At 44.0% G+C, this 27,220-nt stretch overlaps 1 protein-coding gene across 1 annotated transcript in view; it reads right to left on the bottom strand.

The window, feature by feature from the left end:
* LOC122539703 (growth factor receptor-bound protein 7-like) overlaps nt 1–27,220 on the bottom strand; it is a 179,202-nt gene that overhangs the window by 144,763 nt on the left and 7,219 nt on the right. The gene's annotated exons all lie outside the window — the stretch shown is intronic.

The following is a 27,220-nucleotide window of genomic DNA, read 5'->3' on the forward strand; positions in this document are numbered from 1 at the left end:
AGCAAAGTTGATATTAAAAAGGAAGAAGTATTGTGTGTCTTAAAAAGTATTAAGATAGATAAGTCCCTGGGTCCTGATGGGATCTATCCCAGAATATTGAGGGAGGCAAGGAAACACATTGCTGGAGCATTGGCAGAAACCTTTGTACCTTCTTTGGTCACAGGTGAGGTCCCTGAGGACTGGAGAATAGCCGATGTTGTCCCATTGTTTAAGGAGGGTAACAGGGATAATCCAGGAAAAGACAGGCCTGTGAGCCTCACACTGGTGGTAGGGAAATTATTGGAAAAGATTCTCAGGGACAAAATTTATACGCATTTAGAAGCAAATGGACTTACTAGCGATAGACAGCATGGTGTTGTGCTGGGGGGGGCACAGGTTGTGCCTCACTAATTTGATCGAGTTCTTTGAGGTGGTGATAAAGATGATTGATGAGGGCAAAGTGGTTGAAGTTCTCTACATGGACTTCAGTAAAGTGTTTGACAAGGCCCCTACACAGTAATAAACTGGTACAAAAGGTGAAGTCATATGGTATCAGAGGTAAGCTGGCAAGATAGATACAGAACCGGGTTAGTCATAAGAAACAGACGGTAGCGATGGAAGGATGCATTTTGTAATGGAACGGGGGAAGGTTCAAAGTCTGGGGCGGGGGGAGTAGTTTAAAAGAGAGGTGGTGAGTGCCTGGAATGCATTACCAGAGGAAGTGATGGAAGCAGACACAATAGCAGCATTCAAGAAGCACCTGGATAGATACATGAATAGGAAGGGAACAGAGGGATACGGATCCTGCAAGGAAAGGCAGTTTTAGTATGGAAGGGCAAAATGTGTCAGTGCAGGCTTGGAGGGCTGAAGGGCCTGTTCCTGTGCTGTATTGTTCTTTGTTCTTTAATAGTCACTTTGTATTGAATGTAATTTATTGCATGCTACATGCTGTGCAATGCTTCAAACAGAGAATTGGAATAGATCCTCCTTTTGTAGGTCAAGCTCTTCATTTCTGGATGGGACAATTCTCTCAGCCAGAATCTATAATGCTCTCTATTGTCACTTTGCACAATCCATTAAGGGTTGGGCCTACAACCCGTATTAGTGACGTAACTGAGGTATGTGTCACTAACTGAAAGCAGTGACAGGTGGTGAGGCTGGCAGGGCCAGTGAGAAACTAGTTGTGCAGGTTAGGCTGCTGTCTGTACGTTTACCACCTAATAGAATGGCACAACCCTCATGGGCTTTCACTGCACGAACTGAAAACCCTGATCAACCTAGGGATTGTTATTCAACCTAACTCCACTTCAACCAAGACACTGTGGATTCTTAGCAGAGATTTTATGAGGCTCTTCACTCTATAAAAGCAAAAACTGAAGAGTGAACATCGAGTTTTAAAATAGTAAAAGCAGTGATTTAGAGAGAATATTTGTATATGTGGAAGGATCCTAAATTAGAGACGATCAATACAGGATAGGCATTAATAAACCAACTGGGAGTTCAGAAGGAACTTTTTAATCCAAGAAGTGACAATGCAGAACTCGCTACTACAGAAGTGTTTGAGGTGAAACATATGTGTTTTTGGGGAGGTTGGACAAAGGCATGAGGGTGAAAGCAATAGAAGGAAATGGGGCTGGGGCGAGATGAAGAGCAACAGGAGGGACACTGGTGAACACAAACACTAATTAAGATGTTTTGGAGATGCCGGTGTTGGACTGGGGTGTACAAAGTTAAAAATCACACAACACCAGGTTATAGTCCAACAGGTTTGATTGGAAGCACACTAGCTTTCGGAGCGCTGCTCCTTCACCAAAAGCTAGTGCTTCCAAATAAACCTGTTGGACTATAACCTAGTGTTGTGTGAGTTTTAACTAATTAAGATGTAATTGTCTCCTAACTACCTGAGCAAACCATACAGTTGTATCAAACCATTACAAAATCTAAAGAAAGAAATTAAAATAGAAGCACCATTCAGAACAAATTAGATTAGATTCTCTACAGTGTGGAAACAGGCCCTTTGGCCCAACAAGTCCACACCGACCCTCCAAAGAGTAACCCACCCAGACCCATTTCCCCTTGTCTAATGCACCTAACACAATAGGCAATTTAGTATGGGCAATCCACCTGACCTACACATCCTTGGACTGTGGGATGAAACCAGAGCACTTGGAGGAAACCCACACAGACACGGGGAGAAAGTGCAAACTCCACACAGACAGTCACCCGAGGCTGGAATTGAACCCGGGTCCCTGGCGCTGTGAGGCTGCAGTGCTAACCACTGAGACACCATGCTGCCCATCTAGGCACCAGAAAGACAACCTGGAAACCCAGACCTCTTGAGGTTGCAGGTATTTGCTCAGTAACATTTGGGGACTTGTGCCATAATGGAGCAGCTGGCTCAGTCCTAAAGGACAAAGCTGCTGCACTGTGTCTACAGCACATGGTGACGGAACCAATAAAGGAAGAACATACTCGGCCTCATCCTCACCTATCTACCTGTCACAGATGCCTCTGCCCATGACACTATCAGTACAAGTGCTCACAGCATACAACACACGAGGACAAAGTCCTTCTTTCACAATGAGGATAGCGTTGATCGTGTTACTTGGCACTATCACCATGCTAAATGTGACAGACTGCAAACAGATCCAGCAATTCAAAACTGGACATCTATGCAGTGTTATGGCCATTAACCACAATCCACAGCCCAGCATAAGTCCTGCATTACCATTACCATCAGACCAGAGATCAACCCTGTTTCAGTGAGAAGCGCAGGAGGACACATCTGGAAGAACACCAGGCATACCCAAAGATGAGGTGTTAACCTGGAGAAGCTACAGCACAGGAGTACTTGTATAAATCAGATCCAAGTTCTACAGTTTTCCACATGCCCCTGTCCTGAATGATAGTGAGCAATTAACAGAAGGTGAAGATTCCACAAACATCTTCATCATTACTGATGGGGGAGCCCAGCACATCAATGTTAAAAAAAAACAAGGCTGAAGCATTCATAACAATCTTCATCCAGAAGTGCAGCATGGATGATACATCTCAGCCTCCTCCAGCGGTCTACAAATGCCAGTCTTCAGCTAATGCATTTCATTTCTTGGTGGTATCAAAATTTGACTGACAGCACAGGATACTGCAAAAGCTAAGGGTCCTGACAACATTCTGGCATTGTTACTGAACACTTCTGCTCCAGAACTTGCTGCACCCTGAGGTCAAAGTATTTCATTACAGCTACAATACTGGCATCTACCCAGCAATGTGATTCCTGAAGACAAATCCACATTGGCCAATTACCAGTTCATCAGCCCACTCTTGATCATCAGCAAAATGGTAGAAATGATACAAGTCAGTGCTATCAAAAGTTTGAAGGTGCTGTTGAAGGAACTTTGGTGAGTTACTGCAATGTATCTTGTAGGTGATACACTCTGATGCCACTGTGTGTTGGTGACGACAGGAATGAATGTTGAAGATGGATTGGGTGCCAATCAAGTGGACTGCTTTATGCTGGATGGTATTGAGCTTTTTGAGTGTTGTTGGAGCTGCGCCCAACCAGACAAGTGGGGAGTATTCCATCACACTCCTGACATGTGCCTGGTAGAGAGTGAACAGGCTTTGGGAGTCAGGAGGGGAGTTTCTGGCCTGCTCTTGTTAGCACCCTATTTATTTAATTGGTTCAGAGCAATTTTAACACTGGTTTTGACAGAAAGTTCCAGAACACTTATGTGCCAACATGGAGCTATGATTAAGATCATTTTTGTACCAAGCTACATTCTGACAGTCACAGCTCTTTCATTCCCTCCCACTCAGATTCCTGACCCAGGAACAGTTGAGGTCCATAGGCCTACTGCACAACATCAATTAAATGCTCAATTCATACCTCGCCCAGACTTGGTTTAAACATTTGATGACTTGTACCAAGAGTTAGAGTTTAGTTGTCTCACTAAATGAATGATTAAACAGGTTGTGGTACAAAGATTTGTAAAGGAGCTATTTATATCGACAAGCTTGACCCAGACTGAATTCTTGTTTCTCAATCTATTACTTATTTATTAGAATGCCCACTCAACAAACACGGGGTTAAAGTTATTAAATCAGGTTCTCATTTAATAAACATAACAATGTGGTGTTTGAACTTCTTTACAATTGAAAGAAAGTTATGCCAGTGAGATCCAGCTTTTCATTAAAGACTGTATCCATGAGCTGGAAATGTTCATTTCTAGACCAAAGGGCCTTATGTCCGTTAGTATCTGTTACGGTCCAATGGGCAGTACTCTCACCTCAGAGAGAGAATGTTGTAGGTTCAATCCCACTCCAGGATGTGAACAGGCTCCCACTCCAGTTCTGGACTGAGGGAGTAGTACACTGCCTTCTTTCTAATGAGGTGGTTATGTAGAAGGCCTTCCTACCCTGTCAGGCAGCAGCAATGTAATGTGGATGGATTCACAGTCTGACTGGTCATAAACATGCATGACAAAAGGGGAGGGGCAGGTGTATTTCCAACAGCCTTTAGGAGAAGGTAGAGGCTTAGGAAGAAATTTCATAATTTAAGGTCTTGGGAGCTCAAGGCATGGCCACCAATCTTGGAGCAATAGAAATGGAAATGCTGAAGAAACCAGAGTTACAGGGAAATTTGGTGAAGCATTGAGGACATGGAGGGATTTGAAGACAAGGACTAGTGTTCTAAAATCAAAGTTACCTGTTCCTCCAGAGGTGAGTTCCAAGATGCCCTAACAGGAAGAATATCACAGCCATAGTAGGATTAACGGGGATGGAGTCAGAAAGGTTTAATAATCAAAGTTTAATCATTGTCCTCACCCTCATTTAGCCCAGTCCCAGACTTAACCTCACACATTGGCACTATTACCATCAGGCTGTTCAGTCATTGCCCCTTTCACTGTGGCACCCCCTACTCAATCTTTCCACATCCCCTCACACTCTCAATACCCCCACTCTATTCCTCGTCTCATGCCCTTGCTCCTGGGTCTGGTCTCAGGCAACATGTTGGTGTCATAGAGTCAGAGAGTGGTACAGCACAGAAACGGCCACTTTGGTCCAACTCGTCTACACCGACTAGATATTCTACATTAATCTAGCCCCATTTGCCAGCATTTGGCCCTTTTCTCTCCAAGCCCTTCCTATTCATATACCATCCAGACGCCTTTTAAATGTTGTAATTATACCAGCCTCCACCACTTCCTCATTCCACACACACACCACCCTCTGCATGAAAATGTTGCTCCTAAGGTCCCTTTCAAATCTTTCCCCTCTCACCTCAAACCTATGCCCCCTAGTTTTGGGGAGAAGAAAAGTAAAATCGAGGTTTCGGGCAAAAGATTCCTGATGAAGGGCTTTTGCCCGAAACGTCGATTTTACTGCTCCTCGGATGCTGCCTGAACTGCTGTGCTTTTCCAGCACCACTCTACTCCAGCATCTTGGGGAGAAGACCTTGTCGATTTATCCTATCCATGCTCCTCATGATCTTATAACCCTCTACAAGGTCGCCCCTCAGCCTCCGACGCTCCAGGGAAAACAGCCCCAGCCTGTTCAGCCTCTCCCTATAGCTCAAACCCTCCAACCCTGGCAACATCCTTGTAAATCTTTTCTGAACCCTTTCAAGTTTCACAATATCATTCCTACAGCAGGGAGTTCAGAACTGAACACAATATTCCAATAGTGTCCAAATCAATGTCCTTTACAGACACAACATTACCACACAAATCCTATACTCAATGTACTGACTAATAAAAGCAAATATACCAAACACTCTCTTCACTATCCTGTCTACTTGTGACTTTGCTTATGAACCTGCACTCCAAGGTCTCTTTGTTCAGTAACACTCCACAGGACCTTACCCATTAAGTGTATAAGTCCTGCCCTGATTTGCCTTGCCAAAATGCAGCAGCTCGCATTTATCTAAATTACACTCCATTTGCCACTCCTCGGCCCACTCGCCCATTTGCTTAAGATCCCTTTATACTCTGAGGTAACCTTCTTGGCTGTCCACTACACCTCCAATTTTGGTGTCATCTGCAAACAAATGACGAATAGTGGACCCAGCACCGATCCTTATGGCACACTGCTGGTCACAGGCCTCCAGTCTGAAAAACAACCCTCCACCATCATCCACTGTCTCCTACCTTCAAGCCAGTTCTGTATCCAAACGGTTAATTCTCTCTGTATTCCATATGTAAAATGTTTGGCCTGAGGGGGCTGTTTCTTTGATAAAGACACCCAAAGGGCTATGGACAGGTGACGTAAGATTCTGATTTCCCATTGCTCCCGGAGAACCTGCTGCTTATGCAGTATAAACGATGTGAGTGAGCAATTCTGATTTGTGACTGATGACAACCTTACTCTGGGGTGATCTTTCTCCAGATCTTGTACAAATATTCATAAATTTGCTGCTGTGATGTCAGCAAATCTCCAGCCCATAATTACCCCATTACGAACAAAACTTGCTTCACTTCTGCCTTGTCCATTAGCACAAATTCTTCACAACATAAGCCATAGTCAATGGGATGGGCAGGTTTGGAAGGCTGCATTCTGCCATGCTGGTCACTGGCAGGCACATTTAACCCCATCACCACTATAGTTTGTGGCACCAACTGTCTTTCGTTCTCACAATGCCTTTCCTAGTTTGCTACATTGTAATTAATCATATTGTATATAACTCGCTGCTATTGAAATATCTGCTCCTCCCCTGTCCGAATTGAATCCAATGTCACATTGTGAACCTTGCTCAGTGATGGTGAGGGTGAAGGTCCACAATGCTGTGCTTTTCTGAAGATGTCATTGGATGGTGAAAACACACACACAATGTGGCACTGATAACAGATCGAAGAAACCAGTGTTCTCCTACACCAGAGAACATCCTGTCACTGTGTCATCTGGAGGTTGTATCTCAGGAAGTGGGAATTCTGTTGCAAATTAGCAGAGATTCTATTTAGAAGTTACAATGCACTGAAATGCAGGAAATATTCTCCAGGATTCAGACAGAATCATATACAGGAAGGCCATTCAGCCAATTATATAAGGGCTGGCCTTTGACAGAGCTCTCTAATTGATCCCATTCCCCTCTGCCCTTCCCATATTTTCTGCCTTCAAGTTTCCATCTCTTAGATTAGATTAGATTCCCTATAGCATGGAAACAGGCCCTTCAGCCCAACAAGGCCACACCGACCCTCCAAAGAGCAACCCACCCAGACCCATTCCCCTACATTCACCCCTGACTAATGCACCTAACACTACGGGTAATTTCCCATGGCCAATTCACCTAACCTGCACATCTTTGGACTATGGGAGGAAATCCACGCAGACACGGGGAGAATGTGCAAACTCCACACAGACAGTTACCCGAGGCAGGAATTGAACCCGGGTCCCTGGCGCTGTGAGGCAGCAGTGCTAACCACTGAGCCACTGTGCCGCTCCACCACTGCCTTAAAAAAAACTCCTCATCTCCCTTTCTTTACCAATCACTTTAAATCTGTGTCCATCTGATTCCCAGTGCTCCTGCCAGTGGAAACTTGATTTTTCTTGATCGAGGAACAGAATTAGGCCATTCAGGCCTTCAGGTCTGCTCTGCCATTAAATCATGGCTGATATGCTTCCCAACCCCATTCTTTTGCCTTCACTCCATAACCCTTGATTCCCTTACTAATCAAGAACTAATCTATCTCTGTCTTCAATGCACTCAATGACTTGGCCTCTGCAGCCTTCTCAGGCAATGAGTTCCACAGAGTCACCACCCCCTGGCTGAAGAAATTGCTCCTCATCTCAGTTCTAAAGGATCGTCCCTTCACCCTAAAGTTGTGCCCGCGGTCCCAATCTCTCCAACCTATGGAAACATCTTCTCCATGCCCACTCTATCCAGGACTTTCAGTATCTTGACAATTTCAATCAAATCCTATTCATCCTTATAAACGTCTTTGCGTACAGATCCAGAGTCCTCAACTGCTCCTCCTATGGCAAGCCCTTCCCTGTGCAGGATTATTCTTGTAAACCTTCTTTGGACCCTGTCCTAAGCCAGCATGTCCTTCCTTAGGCTTGGGACTCATCTCACAATATTCCAAATATGGTCCAACCAGAGCCCTATACAGCCTCAGTAGACTTTCGCTGCTCTTGTATTCTAGCCTGCTTGAAATGAATCCCAACATTGCATTGGCCTTCCTAACCACCAACTGAACCTGCATGTTAACCTTATGAGAATTCTGAACTAGGCCGCCCAAGTCCCTTTGAGCTTCAGATTTCTGAAGCATTTCCCTGTTTACAATAGTCTTTGTCCCTATCCTTTCTACCAAAGTGCATAACCTCACACTTTACCACATTGTACTGTATTTCATCTGCCCCTTTTTTGTCCACTCTCCCAGTCTGTCCAAGTCCTTCTGCAGCCTCCCCACTTCCTTAACACTCCTGTCTCACTACCTATCTCTGCAAACTTAGCATCAATGCCCTCAGATTGTTAAAGTATAATGTGAATAGTTGCAATCGCACCATGGAACTCATTTTGAAAAAGACCCCTTTACCCCACTCTCTGTTCTTTGTCAGTCAGCCATTCCTCTCTCCATCCCAGTACCTTTCCCCTAACACCTTTCTTATTTAGTAACCTCCTGTGTGGCACTTTGTCAAAGGCCTTCTGGAAATCCAAATAAATCAAGGCCATTGACTCTCCTTTTCTAACTTGCTCATTGCCTCCTCAAAGAATTCTAACATTTTCCAGGCATGATGAAGCCATGCTGACTGAGTCATATTTTACCATGCATTTCCAAATACTCTGCAAACTCTTTAATAATGAACTCTTAAATCTTAGCAATGACTGAGGTCAAGCTGACTGACCTATAGTTTCCTGTCTTCTGCCTCCCTCCTTTTTTAAACAGGGATATTCCATCGCCACTTTCCAGTCCTTTGGAAGACTCTCCGACTCCAGTGATTTTCTGAAAGATCACGGCCAATGCAGTTACAATCTCCTCAGCTATCTCCCTTTGGTCCACCCTTTGGGTGGATTCCATTTGGTCTGGATGATTGACCTACGTTTAGACCTTTCAGCTTCCCAGCACCTTCTCCTTAGTGATGGCCACAATTGTCACCTCGACCCTGGAATCTCTCAAGGTTCTGGTATGCTGTTGGTTTTTTCCATTGTGAAAACATATACAAAATACCTAATCAGTTCCTCTGTGATTTCTTTGCTCCTCATTACTACTTCCTCAGCCTCATTTTCAAATGGTTAAAAGTCCTCTCTTGCCTTTCTCTTACCTTTTACATAAATAAAAAAACTCTTGCAATCATCTCTTATATTACTAGCTAGCTGACCCTCATATTTCATCTTCTCACCCTGATTGCCTTTTTATTTATCCTTTGCTGGTTTTTAAAAGTTTCCCAATCCTCTGGCTTCCCATTAATCTTCACCATACTGTCTGCTTTTTCTTTTGCTTTTATACTGTCCTTGACCCCTGTGCCTCATCCTCTCCTTAGAGCGATGAATTTCTGCTGTGCCTCCTGAATTACCCCAGAAACTCCTGCCATTGCTGTTCTGCTGTATTCCCTGCTAGGCTCCCGTTCCTATTAATTCTAGCCAACTCTTCCCTCCAGTCTTTGTAGTTACCTTTACTCAACTGTAATAGAGTTACATCTGATTCTAGCTTCTCTCTGTCAAACTGCATTGTGGTTACTGTCCTTAGGCCTTTCTTCACCTGCAGCTCCCTAATAAAGTCAGCCTCATTACACATCACCAAATCTAGAATTGCCTGTTCCCTAGGTCTTTTCTAAGTGTGTTACAAAATACAAAACAGAACAAAAGTGCTAGAAAGTGTCATTAACAGTGTTATCAATTAAAGGGCAGTCACTCTTAATGTACCTTTGGAGGCAGCATTTAACTGAGTGGCATCAATAAGCTTTATCAAAACTGAGATCAATTGAAATCGGGGGAAAACTCTCCACTGGCAGGAGTCACATGTGGAAACAAGAAACATGCTTGTGGTTGTTGAAGGTCAGTCATTCAGCTCTAGGACATATTTGCAGGAGTTCCTCAGGGTAGTGTCCTTGTCCAAACTGTCTTCAGCTGCTTCATCAATGACCTTCCTTCCATAAGGTCAGAAATAGGGATGTTCGCCGATGACAGCACAATGTTCATTATTATTTGCGACTCCTCAGATATTGGAACAGTCCATGTTCAAATGCAACAAGACTTAATGACATCCATGCTTGGGTGAAAAGTAGAAGAAAGTGAGGACTGCAGATGCTGGAGATCAGAGTTGAGGGTGTGGAGCAGGTCAGGCAGCATCCAAGGAGCAGGAGAATCGACGTTTCGGGCATAAGCCCTTCTTCCTGATGATTCTCCTGCAGCTCGGATGCTGCCTGACAGGCAATGCTTTTCCTCGACATTCTCGACACTTAGGGTGAAAAGTGGCAAGTAACATTCATGCCACACAAATGCCAGGAAATATCCATGTCTAATCAGAGAGAATCTAAGCATCACCCTTGACAGTTAATGACATTAACATAAGAACATAAGAAATAGGAGCAGGAGTAGCCCATTGATCCTGCTCACCATTCAATAAGATCATGGCTGATCTTTTTGTGGACTCAGCTCCACTTATCCAACCACTCACCATAACCCTTAATTACCTTACTGTTCAAAAATCTATCCACACTTGTCTTAAAAACACTCAACGATGTAGCCTCAGCTGCTTCACTGGACAGGGAATTCCCCAGAGTCACAATTCTTTGGATGAAGAGGTTCTTCCTCAACTCTGTGCTAAATCTGCTCCCCTTTATTTTGAGGCTATGCCCCCTAGTTCTACTTTCACCCGCCAATGGAAACAACCTCCCTGCTTCCATCTTATCTATTTCCTTCAGAATTTTATATACCTCCATAAGATTCCAGCCCCCCATTTCTTTGAAATTCCAATGAGTATAATCCCAGTCGACTCAATCTATCCTCATAAGCCAACTCTCTCAACTCTGGAATCATTGAGGAGAAAGTGAGGTCTGCAGATGCTGGAGATCAGAGCTGAAAATGTGTTGCTGGAAAAGCGCAGCAGGTCAGGCAGCATCCAGGGAACAGGAGAATCGACGTTTCGGGCATAAGCCCTTCCTGAAGAAGGGCTTATGCCCGAAACGTCGATTCTCCTGTTCCCTGGATGCTGCCTGACCTGCTGCGCTTTTCCAGCAACACATTTTCAGCTCAACTCTGGAATCAACCCAGTAAACCACCTCTTGCACTCCCTCCAATGGCACCGCATCCTTACTCAAGTAAGGAGGTCAAAACAGTTCACTGTACTCTAGGTGTTGCCTCACCAGCACCCTATACAGCTTCAACATAACCTCCCCATTCTTAAACTCCATTTCTCAAGGAATGAAGGATAATATTCCATTTGCCTTCTTAATTATCTGCTGCACCTGCAAACAACTTGTTGTGATTCATGCACAAGGACACCCAGGTCCCTCTGCACAGCAGCACGCTGCAACTTTTCACCATTTAATTAATAGTCTGTTTTGCTGTCATTGCTGTCCTATCCCACATTAGCAACATTCTGAGGTTGACCAGAACTGAACTGACAAACTGTTTAAATACCAAAGCTACAAGAGCAGATCAGAAGCTAGGAATTCTGCAATGAGTAACTCACCTCCTGAATCCCCAAAGCCTGAATATCATCTACAACTCAAAAGGTAGGTATGTGATGGAATACTTCCCACTCTTCTCGAGAAGTGCACCTCCACCAACTCTCCCTCAATATCCACGAGTGTGAGTGAGAACACGCAAGACAGTGAATGTGAATGAATGTACAGGAGTGTGTAAGAGAGTGTGTAGGAGTATGTGAGAGTATATCTATGTATGAGAGAGTATAAAGGAAAGGGTAAGATGTTATATGAGTATGGAGAAGAGTTTGATTGAGTGTGTAAATGGGTGTGTACAAGCATATCTAAGCATGAGTAAAAGAGTTTGTGCAAGTGTGTAAAAAAATGTGTAAAATAACGCATATAAATGTGTAAGAAAATTTGTGTGTGTGTAAACAAGCCTGTAAGAGAGTGTATATGAGTGTGTAGGAGACTATATGAGTTTGTAAATGAGTGTGCAATAAAGTGTAAATGCATGTGTAACAGAGTCCAAGTGCATAAACAAGCCTATAAGAGAGTGTATATAAATGTGTAAAAGTGTTTGAGTGCGTAAAAGAATGCGGAAAGAACATATATGAGAGTGTATAAGAATTTGTATACATATGTAAGAGAGTATGTGAGTATATGAGTATGTGAGAGTTTGTACGAGTGTGTAAAAATGTATGTGAGAGTGCATATGAATGTGTAAAGGAGTGAGTATGTTTATTATTTTTCATTCAATTTAATTGCAGAAATAAATCCTGCACTCGGCTCTGAGAAATATCCAGGCAAATTCCCGCGAAGGGTCTCAGAAGAGACATTGATTGGCACTTGTACTTTTATTGTTGGGAATTCAGTCTGGGAGTGACTTGAGAAAAAATGTTTTGATTAAAACAAATCCACAATAAGTTTGACTATTGGTCTCTAGCCCAATAGCCTCACCAATTCATCAGCTGATCTTCTCATCAGCTTGACACCCCCCTGTAGTCCAACAGGAGGTTGTACTTAACCCTGTCTGCCTTTTGTTTTCTTGACTTTAAGAATGTTCAGTGAGCTCAGTGCAGGCAGCCTCATCTGACTGCAATCAAAATCCCAGTGCCCAGTCTGAGGTTCCAAAACTCTGTCCCTTCCTACCTGTCTATCAAGACCTGATAAACCCACGGAAAATGCACAATCTTTCACTTGCACCTCCACAAATAACGATTGCCAGAAGCTTCCTCCCAACAACACTGCTCCTGCAGCAGAAATGCTTGTCACAAACACCACAAGTCCTCATCAAGAAAAACACCATGGAGTGCACGCACCCACGGCCGTGACCTAACTAGAAAAGAAATGTCACAGTCTCTGTCACAGATTTACGCAATGTACAGTGCCATATCTATGGGCTGAAGGACATAAAACAGCAGGGACATGAATTCATATTCTGTGTCTTTTTAATTCTTTGCGACTTGAAAAGTGAAGCTGCCCCACGGTGGGGTATGTGATTTTTAAAACATCACTTTAGAGATATGGGCATCACTGCCTAGGCCAGCAACTATTACAAGGCTATTGATACTAGCTGTCCTTCAAATGGTTTGATACAATCTGGGCAAGATGTCAAGCCTCTTCAGAGGAAATACAAGAATCAGTTGTGTTGGTGTGGGACTGGAGTCACATATAGACCCAGACTGGGTAAGGACAGAAGGTTTCCTTCAGTAAAGAAACAAGCAAACCTGCTGACATTTTCATTAATATCAATATGTGACAGCTTCATTGTAAACTTTACTTCAACCAGCTTTTTATTTTGAGGGAGATATGAGGAGTAAAACAATGAGCTTCATTTGAGGAATGAAAGCAATGCAAAGTCAATGTAACATCTTCACAGGCACAGACTTTCACACAATGAACAGATTCTGAAGTGCAGTGAAGCTTCTGCAAAGAAGCTCCAGGCAAATTATTTCAGAAACCCCCACAAATGGCTCAAGATAAGAGCTCAGCTCATGGGTTTTTTTTAACAGGGACTGCTTTTGGCCCACTGGAATAAATGTAACATTCAGGTCAACTGGGCCTTGGCTTATTGTCTGCTGTTACAGGGTGAGAAGGAGAAATGGTGACAATGTGTTTGAAAAAGCAGACAGCAAGGACAACTTTAAAAGGTTTGTAAAGCCTGCAATTGTTTTCAAGGTTTAAAAAGGACTTTTAAAGATTTGAATCAATTGTATAGGGATAAATTGTAAACTTCTTGAATAATAAGAAATACTGAACCATGTGATCTAGTGATCCTTGCCCTGAAAACAATCCCAACAGGAAGGAATTCAGAAAAGAAACCATGTAGTTGCTGACACCAAGGCAGGCGAGAATTGGAAAGGGGAATGCCCAGGTGTAGATACTAAGAGAAAGAAAACCGAAACAGAAAGAGAAACACAACAGATTTGTGTAGGGAGAAGAAGGACATCAATCTCAGCAAGAGCTCAGTGATTCAGGCAGTAAAGGAGAGAGATACTCTTGTAGGCACTCTGAGCTGGCTAACAAAGGTTAAAAGCTGAAAAGCTTTGTGAGTAGCCTAGGGACTCTGTTTTCCTCAAAGTGGCCAAACTGTGAACAGGGTGTTACTGGCTGGTTGGTTGGAAAGGAAGCTGCAAGTTCAGATCTGTGTTGGCCTGAGGAAAAGAGGGTTTGCAGAAGTTGCTAATGATGAATCTACCCATAAATTTGGAAGTGGAAGTTATTGTCAGATAGGACTGCTGATCTAAGAGAGAATAATACATTGTGAAACACAGGGAGAAAGCGAGGACTACAGATGCTGGAGATCAGAGTCAAAAAGTGTGGTGCTGGTAAAACACAGCTGGTCAGGCATCATTGAGGAGCAGGAGAGTCGACGTTTCGAGCATAAGCTCTTCATCAGGAATCTTGAAATGTTGACTCTCCCGCTCCTCAGATGCTGCTTGACTGGCTGTGCTTTTCCGGCACCACACTTTTTTTTGTTGTGAAACATAGCACAGTGTGTAGCTACAAAGTGCCACATATCTGTGGGGAATGAGTTCATGTGATTGCATATGACATATTTTTTGTGTATGGACAAACTAAACACTCTTTCATTTGAATAATAATTCACTTGTTAATTCATGCTTAATTTATGTTGTTTGATTCGATTCAATGTAAAGGCAACAAAAAAAAGATCTTGTTAATTTCTGAATTAGGAATTCATTCAGTAAATTTGATTATTCTGGTTTATCATTCCTACACAGTTATCATTAAAGTTGATATGAAGAGGAACCAAAAAGGAAGGACACATATTAAGATGTGCGTTTCACATATAGATTTGTTTGCTGCTCTCACTGTAGGTCCAACAGCACCTTATAGATTAATGCTGCCTATTCTCACTCCTAGGTGATCTTTTATGGAGCAATCTGTCTCAGAGATGTTTCAGCAATGGAGGAGGCAGCTTGTGGACTGAAATCTGTCACATGGTTACTTTTGTGGCATGTTCCTAATTGGCATCCTAGCAACCGACAATCTAACTTAATTTATCCTTCGATAGGGAGCGTGGAAGCTGCAGCATTACGTTTCCATATAAACTCTAGAATCTGAAGAACAGTTTGTTGCCGCGTTGTTGTCCGTTAGCCCTCTTTGCAATTCTTTAGGGGTAATTGATCCGTATTGTTATGGACAGAATATGTTGAAAGAAAAGTTTCCCACAGTCCCCATTTCATTGACATCCCACATGACCAATCCAGAGAACAGGTGAAGGAGTTTAATTCAGGAGCTCTTGTCCACCTCTTCCCTCCCATCATCTCACTGTGATCAACTTCTTCATTCACTCTGAACTCGGCCAATGAGAGCTGTGGGCCATATTTAGGATGCTTTGAACCAATTAAAATTACCAGATGTGCATGTGAGGATTTTTACTGAAGCAGCAATTCAGTTGAGGCTTTTTTGAACATTTGAGCATCCACCAACCTGCTCCTGCACTTGGATATCACCGGCTCCATCCCCTCTGTTATCTGGCCCCAATCAGTCAGTCCAGCACTTGGAAGGCAGAGTCAGGGAGACTTAGAGGGACAGCTTACTGGAGTTTGGGGTGGTTAGGGAAGAGGACAAAGTGTTAAAAGAACATGGGAATTTTACAGGCAACGTGTTGCTATATAGGAAACCAGTACATATCAGTGAGTACCAGGGTGACAGTGAGTAGCTGGATGGGAAGCAGTCCAGGCAGATGGGAAGAAGCTGTCTCCATTGGTGGAAGGATTGAGAATCAAGGGTTGCAAATATAAGGTAATTTCAAAAACAGCATAATGAAATATAATTTTACAAGTCGCTAGTGGTTAGAATCTCGAATGTGCTGCCTGAGAGTGTTTTTCCTATTCATTCACAGACTATCACTGACCAGGCCAGCATTTATTGTCCATCTGTAATTGACTAGAGGGCAGCTAAGAATTAACTGCATCACTGTGGTTCTGGAGTCACATGTAGGCCAGACCAGTTAAGGTAAGGAATGTGGTAGAGGCAGGTTTAAGTAAAGGTTTCTAAAGGATACTTGATGATTATCTAAAAACAAAGAACGTGTTGAAATGTGAGGAAAAGACAGAGGCGTGATATTAGGTGAATTATTCTTGCAGAGAGCCAGCATAGACCTTTTTTCACATTCATTCCGATGTCCCTGGCTGGTCCAGCATTTGTTACCAACCCTAACTGCTACCTTCTTGAACCACTGCAAGTTATGGAGGGTGGTTTGACCCACCTTGCTGTTCTAGGACTTTGACCCATGAAGGTTCAAAATGGGCTGGATGGCCTCTTTCAGAGCTGCAAACAGTCTAGGTTCAGATATGTCAGCAGTATTTCGGATGCCCATGGATGACATGTACCAGATGATGGGGAGTTAGCTGAGTGAGGTTAAAGCAGCTTTGTCTGGAGATAGTAGAAGTATGGCTGAGGGCTTCAGCAGCAGGTGAACGGAGGTAGAGGTGAAAACATACAACGTGATGTGTTACCAGGCTTAAGGAATTCAATTTCATAGCCCTCCACACAAATATTGGATCCTAAGCTGTACTAAGTTGGCAAATTTATATAATACTTGTTTGAGGTATTTTTTAGAAAAGATTATTGCAATAAAACTATCAAGAAAGAGACAGAAGAAAACAGGGAGGGACGATGGCAGGCAAGTGATTGGAGCCTGAATGGAGTGAGACAGGGTAGATGGGGACAGGGAGAGGCAAAAAGGGCAGGACTTCTTTTCCCTGGGGAAGGCAGAAGGCTGAAGGGTAGACGGTTCAAGTGTACAAAAGAATTCAGAAAGATTGATGTGGGGAAGATATTTCCACCTGTGAGGTGGGGTGGGGCTTGTGGGGGTGGGAGGGGAAGACCTGAATCAGGTTCCATGAATATAAGGTTGTCACCAAAAAGATCCAACTGTGAATTCAGCTGAAAATTCTTTTCCCAGAAAGTGGATTGCATCTGGAAGTTGCTACCACAGAGTGCTTCGGGTGAAAACATTTAATGGGAAAGTGGGTAGACATAAGAAGGCGAAAGGAATAGAAGAATATGTTGATAGGGTGAGATTAAGACGTGGTTAGGAGAAGGTATATCTGGAACAGCACACAGCAATTGAGTTAAAGCCTGTTTCTGTGCTGTAAGTATGTTGTAATTCTAGGCTTGGCTGTAATTGGATATCATATAAAGTTAACATGCAGGTACAGCAAGCATTTAGGAAAGCAAATGGTATGTTAATCATTATTACAAAGGGCTTGGAATATAGGATAAAGATGTCTTATTGCAATTATATAGGTTCTTGGTAAGGCCACACTTGGAGTACTGTGAAAGGTTTTGGTCTGTGCACTTAAGAAAGGATTTACCTATTTTAGAGCAGCTGCAATGATGTTTGATAGTTTAATTCCTGGGTTGAGAGAACTGTGCTCTGGTAAGAGATTAAGTAGACTAAAAATGATGGATGACCTAATTGAAACACATGAAATTCTTGACAGCCTTGATGGACAGTTAGACATGATGTGACACACCTCTGGGGCAAGTGAGACCTGAAACCAAATCTTCAAGCCCAGTGGTAGAATGGAGTTTGTTTCCTGTCGGGGGAACCTGGAACATAGCATCTCAAAAATCTGGATTTGAGGGTCTAGTGATGACTGTGAATCTGTTGTTGACGGTCAGAAAAACCCATCTGGTTCACTAATGTCCTTTTGGGCAGGAAACTGTCATCCTTACCTGTCTGGCCTACATGTAATGCCAGACCCACGGCAATGTGGTTAATTCTTAACTGGCTTTTGGCCAATTAGGGATGGGCAATAATTGCTAGCCTAGCTAGTGATGCCCTCATACCATGAACGAATTTTTAATAAAATAAGGATTCAGACACTTAGGACTGTGATGAGGAGAAATTTCCTTGCTCAAAACGTTGTGTCTTTGCAATTCTCTACCCCAGAGAACTGTTTGGTCAGTCATTGAATGTAGTCAAGACAGAGATTGACAGAGCTTTGGACATGAATGGAATAAAGGGATTGGGGATAATATGGGGAAGTGGAGTTGTGCTAGAAGATGACACATGTTTGAAGGGTGGGGCAGGCCAAAATGGCTGCATGGCCTATTCCTGACTCTATTTTTGTGTTATGTTTTAAGCTCCTCAGCCAGTGCTTATTGTCTGTTGGTGAACTGAGCCGAGCATGAACAGATATGGAATTCTGATTGGCATTTTATCCTGTGTTGGAGCTTAATGAAAGCAAAGTGTCCTGGAGATGTGATGAGGGAAATGTGGGCAGCTCAATCTCTTCACCAGCAAGTGAATCACCAAAAGAACTAACACCCTATAGTTTACTGAAATGCACAGAATTGCTATTGGTACTTTTTTCTGGGAATGACATTCACACAATAACAAATTGCTTTGCCTAAGATCTTCATCAATAATTTTTATTTTACACAAACTCCATCGATTCACTGGAAGTTGCAGATTACTTTCTCAGGTATGTGATTGATCAGGTCTTACCCTGAGCGCTAGTTTGATTCCCTCTTAGGCATGCTCCATTTTCATTAATTAATTTGTTTCTCTTACTAAGAACAAACCAAGACAATGTAAAGACAGACCTATGCTCTATCTGACCTGATTTCAATTAGCTGACTCATTTCTCCAACAGGCTGCTTGTTTGGTGCTTTAGGTTATTAGTACATGGCATTGAGGAGACAGAAAAACTGATGACAGACAAACTGGGAAAAGCATCAGGAAGCAAATGAACACTGTCCAGAATTTTAGATCAAGCAACAAGTGGGAGCCAAGTGTAATCAGCAACACTGATAACCAAGAATTACAGCTAATGGGTCAGAGCTAGTGCTTTGATTTGTATTTGTACCGTTTCAACAATATTTTCATAGGATTACATTTTTGGGCTGTCCATATTGAGAATGAGATAATTGTATGTTTTATCAGCACTTTTAAACTGACTAAAAGTCAGATTGAGGATTTATACCCTGTTGCTTTGTGTTAGTTTTCAAGGGAATCAATAACAGCCATGTTAAAGTTGGTTGTGTTATGTTGATAGCCACAATTAAATTACTCTCTTTTAAATATTGATGTAGACTTGATTGACCAAAGGGCAACTTTTGCAACGTATGATTCTATGAACATGGCTGTTACCAGTCTTCAAAAAGCCAAAGGGCACAAGTCAAAATATCCAAACATCCAGTTCCAAAAAACTGAAAACATGGTCAAGCAAACGTGTACATCCATCCTCTAAGTGCAAGATATGAACTGACCAGACATTGACTCCCACTGTAACTTCCCCACATTCACCGAGTGAAAGCCACGGCATAAACAAAACATATCCTTTTGTTCAAGGACATTAGTCTACTTATTGGAGATAAGCTACGGCCAACTGCACTTAGACTATAATCGTCTCTCCAGTAGGAAGGATGTATTGTCTACACTGACATTTTATCTATGGAATGACTAGCTTATTAAAAGGTCCTTTTTTGTAAAAGTAATTTGCAGTGTTGCAAGGCTAAATACAGTGTATGTGAGGTAGACAGGCAGGAGACTGGAAGAACTCAGCAAGTCAGGCAGCATCAGGAGGGGGAGAGATTTCGGGTGTAACCCTTCTTCAGGACAGGAGATGGGTGAAGAGGGAGCTGCAGATAAAGGGGGTGGCGGGAGCAGGATGGTGAAGTGGGGATAGGTGAAGATGGGTAGAGGTTATGACCTAGTTAGTCAAGGGGAGGAATGAATATTTCAGATGGGTCACTTTTTGTCCAATGTGGGCACAATTGAAATGCGGAGATTATTCAAGGAACTGCCACTGCGTGTCCTTGATAAGTATGTACCTGTCAGGCAAGGAGGAAATGGTTGAGTGAGGGAACTGTGGTTTACTAAAGAAGTTGAATCTCTTGAGGTGAAGGCTCAGTTAGGGCACTTGAGTGTTACAAATTAGCCAGGAAAGAACGAATGGGAGAGCTATGAAGAATTAGGAGGGGACATGAGAAATTGTTAGCAGACAGGATCAAGGAAAACCCTAAAGCTTTGTATGGGTATATCAGGAATAAAAGAATGACTAGAGTAAGATTAGGGCCGGTCAAGGACAGTAGTGGCAAGTTGTGCGTGGAGTCCGAGGAGATAGGAGAAGCGCTAAATGAATATTCTTCATCAATATTCACACTGGAAAAAGACAATATTGTCGAGCAGAATACAGAGCTGCAGGCTACTAGACTAGACTAGACTAGACTGGACAGGATTGAGGTTCATAAGGAGGAGGTGTTCGCAATTCTGGAAAGTGTGAAAATAGGTCAATCCCCTGGGATGGATATCCTAGGATTCTCTTGGAAGCCAGGGAGGAGATTGCAGAGCCTTTGGCTTTGATCTTTATGTCATCATTGTCTACAGGAATAGTGCCAGAAGACTGGAGGACAGCAAATGCTGTTCCCTTGTTTAAGAAGGGGAGTAGAGACAACCTGGTAATTATAGACCAGTGAGCCTTACTTCGGTTGTGGGTAAAGTGTTCAAAAGGATTACAAGAGATAGGATTCATAATCATCTAGAGAGGGATAAGTTGATTAGGGGTAGTCAACATGGTTTTGTGAAGGGTAGGTCATGCCTCACAAACCTTACTGAGTTCTTTGAGAAGGTGACTAAACAAGTGGATGAGGGTAAAGTGGTTGGTGTGGTGTATATGGATTTCAGTAAGGCGTTTGATAAGGTTTCCCATGGTAGGCTACTGCACAAAATACGGAGGCATGGGATTGAGGGTGATTTAGCGGTTTGGATCAGAAATTGGCTAGCTGAAAGAAGACAGAGGTTCGTAGTTCATGGAAAATATTCATTCTGGAGTTCAGTTACTAGTGGTGTACTGTAAAGATCTGTTTTGGGACCATTGCTGCCTGTCTGGATGAGGGTGTAGAAGAATGGGTTAGTAAATTTGTGGGTGGCACTAAGGTCGGTGGAGTTGTGGATAGTGATGAAGGATGTTGCAGGTTACAGAGGGACATAGATAAGCTGCAGAGCTGGGCTGAGAGGTGGCAAATGGAGTTTAATGTGGAAAAGTGTGAGGTGATTCACTTTGGATTGAGCAACAGGAATAAAGAGTACTGAGCTGATGGTAAGATTCTTGGCAGTGTTAGATGAGCAGAAAGATCTCAGTGTCCATGTGTATAGATCCCTGAAAGTTGCCATCCAGGTTGAGAGGGTTGTGAAGAAGGCATGTGGTATGTTCACTTTTATTGGTAGAGGGATTGAGTTTCGGAGCCACGAGGTCATGTTGCAGCTGTACAAAACTCTGGTGCAGCCGCACTTGGAGTATTGCGTACAGTTCTGGTCACCTGCATTATAGGAAGGATGTGGAAGCTTTGGAGGTCTTATGAGGAAAGGTTGAGGGACTTGAGGCTGTTTTTGTTAGAGAGAAGGTTGAGAGGTGACTTACTTGAGACTTTTAAGATGATCAGAGTGTTAGACACAGTGGACAGTGAGAGCCGTTTTCCTCGGATGGTGATGGCTCTTACAAGGGGACATAGCTTTAAATTCAGGGGTGATAGATATAGGACAGATGCTAGAGGTAGGTTCTTTACTCAGAGAGTAGTAGGGTCCTGGAATGCCCTGCCTGTAACAGTAGTAGGCTTGCTAAATTTAAGGGCATTTACATAGAACATAGAAGAATACAGCGCAGTACAGGCCCTTTGGTCCTCGATGTTGCGCCGATCCAAGCCCACCTAACCTATACTAACCCACTATCCTCCATATACCTATCCAATGCCCGCTTAAATGCCCATAAAGAGGGAGAGTCCACCACTGCTACTGGCAGGGCATTCCATGAACTTACGACTCGCTGAATGAAGAACCTACCCCTAACTTCAGTCCTATATCTACCCCCCCCTTAGTTTAAAGCTATGCCCCCTTGTAATACCCGACTCCATACGCGGGAAAAGGTTCACACTGTCAACCCTATCTAACCCCCTAATCATCTTGTACACCTCAATCAAGTCACCCCTAAACCTTCTTTTCTCTAGTGAAAACAGCCCCAAGTGTCTCAGTCTTTCCTCATACGATCTTCCTTCCATACCAGGCAACATCCTGGTAAACCTCCTCTGCACCCGTTCCAGTGCCTCCACATCCTTCCTATAGTATGGCGACCAAAACTGCACACAATATTCCAGATGCGGCCGCACCAGAGTCTTATACAACTGCATCATGACCTCAGGACTCCGGAACTCAATTCCTCTACCAATAAAAGCCAGTACGCCATATGCCTTCCTCACCGCACTATTTACCTGGGTGGCAACTTTCAGAGATCTGTGTACATGGACACCAAGATCCCTCTGCTCATCCACACGACCAAGTATCCGACCATTAGCCCAGTACCCCATCTTTTTGTTATTCTTCCCAAAGTGAATCACCTCACACTTAGCTACATTGAATTCCATTTGCCACCTTTCTGCCCAGCTCTGCAGCTTCTCTATATCCTGCTGTAACCTGCCACATCCTTCCTCACTGTCAACAACTCCTCCGACTTTCGTATCATCCGCAAACTTGCTCACCCAACCTTCTAACCCCTCTTCCAGGTCATTTATAAAAATGACAAACAGCAATGGTCCCAAAACAGATCCTTGCGGAACACCGCTAGTGACGGCACTCCATGAAGAAACTTTGCCATCAACTACTACCCTCTGTCTTCTTCCATCCAGAAAATGGTCATTGAATAAACATATGGATGAAAATGGAATAGTGCAGGATAGATAGGGTTCAGATTGGTTCCACAGGTTGGCACATCATCGAGGTACGAAGAACCTGTACTGCACTGTAATGCTCTGCATTCTAAGTTCTATGAATCCGGTTGGTGGCAGAGTGGAGTGGAAGGGAGGGGGAGGGGCTGGGAAGGGAGTCGGGGGATGGGAAGGGAGGTTATTTGAAATTGGAGTCCTCCGGGCTGTAGGCTGCCCGGGTGGAGATGAGGCGCGCTTCATTGTGGCAATTAAGGAGACCAAGGATTTCCACATCAGGAGCACCTGATGCAGTAAACTAGGTTGGAAGAGATTCTGGATTAGTGGTGCTGGAAGAGCACAGCAGTTTCAGGAGCAGTAAAATCGACGTTTCGGGCAAAAGCCCTTCATCAGGAATAAAGGCAGAGAGCCTGAAGCGTGGAGAGATAAGCTAGAGGAGGGTGGGGGTGGGGGTGGGGAGAAAGTAGCATAGAGTAAAATAGGTGAGTGGGGGAGGGGATGAAGGTGATAGGTCAGGGAGGAGGGTGGAGTGGATAGGTGGAAAAGAAGATAGGCAGGTCGGACAAGTCATGGGGACAGTGCTGAGCTGGAAGTTTGGAACTAGGGTGAGGTGGGGGAAGGGGAAATGAGGAAACTGTTGAAGTCCACATTGCTGCCCTGGGGTTGAAGTGTTCCAAGGCGGAAGATGAGGCGTTCTTCCTCCAGGCGTCTGGTGGTGAGGGAGCGGCGGTGAAGGAGGCCCAGGACCTCCATGTCCTCGGCAGACTGAGAGGGGGATTGAAATGTTGGGCCACAAGGCGGTGTGGTTGATTGGTGTGGGTGTCCCGGAGATGTTCCCTAAAGCGCTCTGCTAGGAGGCGTCCAGTCTCCCCAATGTAGAGGAGACCACATCGGGAGCAACGGATACAATAAATGATATTAGTGGATGTGCAGGTAAAACTTTGATGGATGTGGAAGGCTCCTTTAGGGCCTTGGATGGAGGTGAGAGAGGAGGTGTGGGTGCAGGTTTTGCAGTTCCTGCGGTGGCAGGGGAAGGAGCCAGGATGGGAGGGTGGGTTGTATGGGGCGTGGACCTGACCAGGTAGTCACGGAGGGAACGGTCTTTGCGGAAGGTGGAAAGGGGTGGGGATGGAAATATATCCCTGGTGGTGGGGTCTTTTTGGAGGTAGCAGAAATGTTGGCGGATGATTTGGTTTATGCGAAGGTTGGTAGGGTGGAAGGTGAGCACCAGGGGCATTCTGTCCTTGTTACGGTTGGAGGGGTGGGGTCTGAGGGTGGAGGTGCGGGATGTGGACGAGATGCGTTAGAGGGCATCTTTAACCACGTGGGAAGGGAAATTGCGGTCTCTAAAGAAGGAGGCCATCTGGTGTGTTCTGTGGTGGAACTGGTCCTCCTGGGAGCAGATACGGCAGAGGCGGAGGAGTTGGGAATATGGGATGGCATTTTTGCAAGAGGTAGGGTGGGAAGAGGTGTAATCCAGGTTGGTGAGGATAGTGGCACAAACCAAGGACTGTGGAAGGGAACGGTCCTTGTGGAAGGCAGAGAGTGGTGGGGAGGGGAAGACGTTCTTGGTGATGGGGTCTAGTTGGAGTTGGCAGAAGTGTTTAAGGATGATGTGTTGGATGCGGAGACTGGTAGGGTGGTAGGTGAGGAAAAGGGGGACTCTGACTTTATTGCATTTGGAGAGGGGTTTAGAGCAGTGGAACGGGGAATTGAGGTGGTGCGGTGGAGTACTGTCTGGATGACAGAGGGGGAAAAGCACATTGTTCGAAATAGGTGGGCATCTGGAACGCTTGCGAGTGGAATGCAAGCAGATGTGGCGGAGGTGGAGGAATTGGGAGAATGGGATGGAGTTCTTGCAGGATACTGGGTGGGAAGAGGTGTAGTCTAGGTAGTTATGGAAGTCTGTGGGTTTGTAGTAAACATCCGTCTGGAGATTGTCACCAGAGATGGAAATGGAGAGGTCAAGGAAGGGGAGAAAGGTGTCCAAGATGGACCAAGTGACACCACCCTCTCACCTCCATCCAGGGCAGCCTACAGACCGGAGGACTCAACATTGAGTTCTCCAATTTCCAATAACCTCCCTTCCCATCCCCTAAATTCCTTCCCAGCCCCTCCCCACCCTTCCACTCCTCCCTGCCACCAACCAGATTCATTCCTCCATTAACAAACCAGGTCATACCCTCTACCTGTCTTCACCTATCCCCACTTCATCATCCTGCCCCCACCCTTTATCTGCAGCTCCACTACAGGGTTACACCCGAAATGTCGACTTCTCCACCTTCCGATGCTGCCTGTTCTGTGTTCTTCCAGCCTCCTACCTGTCTGCTTTGGATTCCAGCATCTGCAGTTTTTTGTTTATCTCTAAATACATGTGAGAGCTGACATGATCAATGCTGATGATTTGAGACCACATTGGTTTATTATTATATTGACAATGACTGTCCACGGTCTGGCTCGGCATACACTGGTCTCTGAGCACACACCAGTCCCTGAGCTGATAAGGTGTAAGCAATTGAAACTTGTTCTGTGTTGGCATTTGATGCTATCTGCTTTGTAGTTTCAAAGGGTTAATGTGGAATATACTCACTACAAGCCCAGCCCTAAGGTTTGTCTGCCTCACTCTTGCAGCCAGTATTATCCCACCTCAGAGTGGAATGAATTAGGTTTAAAATACCTGTATACATTTAAATTGACTTTCAATTCAGGTTTTGGTCTAAAGCGATTATTCTTCACAACCACTCCCCAGCTCTCTGGCTAAGTACTCTCTGTTTGCATATCTCCAGGGTCAGGTTCACAAACAGTTAATGTCAAGTCTCTGTGGATATGTCAACACTTAATTAACTTCTGTTTCCATGGCAATGTGGCCACCCAGCAAAGATTTAAGGGATGCTGTTCGGCAGAAATGTGCCACACTTGTGTTGTTAAAGGCACTTTGTGTCGAGCTACTCCAGTTTGGAAAAGGCAGAAACCTGAAGGAAGACAGAGTTAAGGCGGGGCAGATGTACAGATTTGCTTTGTGTGAAATTATTCAATGTTATTAACAGAAATTTTTCATCACATGACATTTCATTAATAAGGGTAAGGCTGACACTGTAACACAACTTTAGCGGAAGAATGCTTGTGGTAAATTAAGTGTTAAATATGCTGCACCTGTGAGCAATAAAACAAGTGCAGAACAAGTGAACAATCTCAAGATCTGAACAGTGGGTGCACAATGAGAAGGGTAGAGCTCCTTTACTATCATCCTCTGGGCTCTGTTCCCAGCAGAGCTGGTATCTGATTTGTCCAGTATTTTACCTATCCTTGCACAGGTATTATTTGTGGAAACAAACCTCCTGAACAGAAACACTCATAGGAAAAGCTCATGAAATTTTCAAATTATTTCACAGATGTGTGTGTCAGTAATGAGGCCAGCATTTATTATCTATCCTTAATTGTCCTGAGGAAGGTGGTGATGAGTTGTCTTTACAGCTGTTAGAGTTCTTGTGGTGTAGATACATCCACAGTGTTAGGAAAGGTGTTTCGGAATTTTCCCTGAGCAATAGTGAAGAGATGGTGATATATTTCCAAGTCAGGATGACGTGTGGCTTTGAGGCACCATCTAAGCAGTATTTACTGATGGTGGTGTCCCCCTGAATCCACTGGCCTTCTCGATGGTAGAAGCTAAGGGTGCAGAATGTGCTGTCAAAAAACATTTGACAAGTTGCTGCATTGCATCTTGTTGGTGGTACACACAGCTGCTGTTGAATTGATAGTAAAGCAAGTGAATGCTGAAGGCGGTGGATTGAGAACCAGTCAAGTAGGCCACTTAATGCTGGATGGTTTCAAACTTCTTGATTATTGTCATCCAGGCAAGTGGGGAGTATTCCATCAGGAGTTGAGTTGCTCGCTAGTCACTGAACATGTTCTTGTCGCTACAGTATTTATATTAGATTCCCTATAGTATGGAAACAGGCCCTTCAGCCCAACAAGGCCACACTGATCCTCTGAAAAATAACCCACTCAAGACTCATTCCCCATATTTACTATGGGCAATTTAGCCTGGCCAAATCACCTGACCGGCACAACTTTGGATTGTGGGTGGAAACCCACACAGACATGGGGAAAAGGTGCAAACTCCACATAGATCTTGATAGTGGGCAATTCAGTGATGGTAATGTAATTGAATGTCAATGGGCTATGGTTGGATTCTCTCAAGTTAGAGATGATCATTGCCTGGCACTCATATGGTGAGAATAGCCTATTGAATGACAACACGTGAGACTTGGAGACAACTCACGGAGAGTTCACTACGCTGAAATGAATAGGTTGTTTTGAGGAAAGGATGAGCAGGTTGAACCTATAGTCATTGAAGTTCAGGAGAATGAGAATTGTGACATTATTTTTTCTTAGTTGTGGGTATGTTCACCAAGTGGAGAGTTGATTTGCAGATGTGATATTATATTTTCGTACAATT

Source organism: Chiloscyllium plagiosum, unplaced genomic scaffold (genome assembly GCF_037043375.1).
Source record: "Chiloscyllium plagiosum isolate Xiang-an unplaced genomic scaffold, Cpla_swu_hap1 HiC_scaffold_32, whole genome shotgun sequence".
NCBI lineage: Eukaryota > Metazoa > Chordata > Chondrichthyes > Orectolobiformes > Hemiscylliidae > Chiloscyllium > Chiloscyllium plagiosum.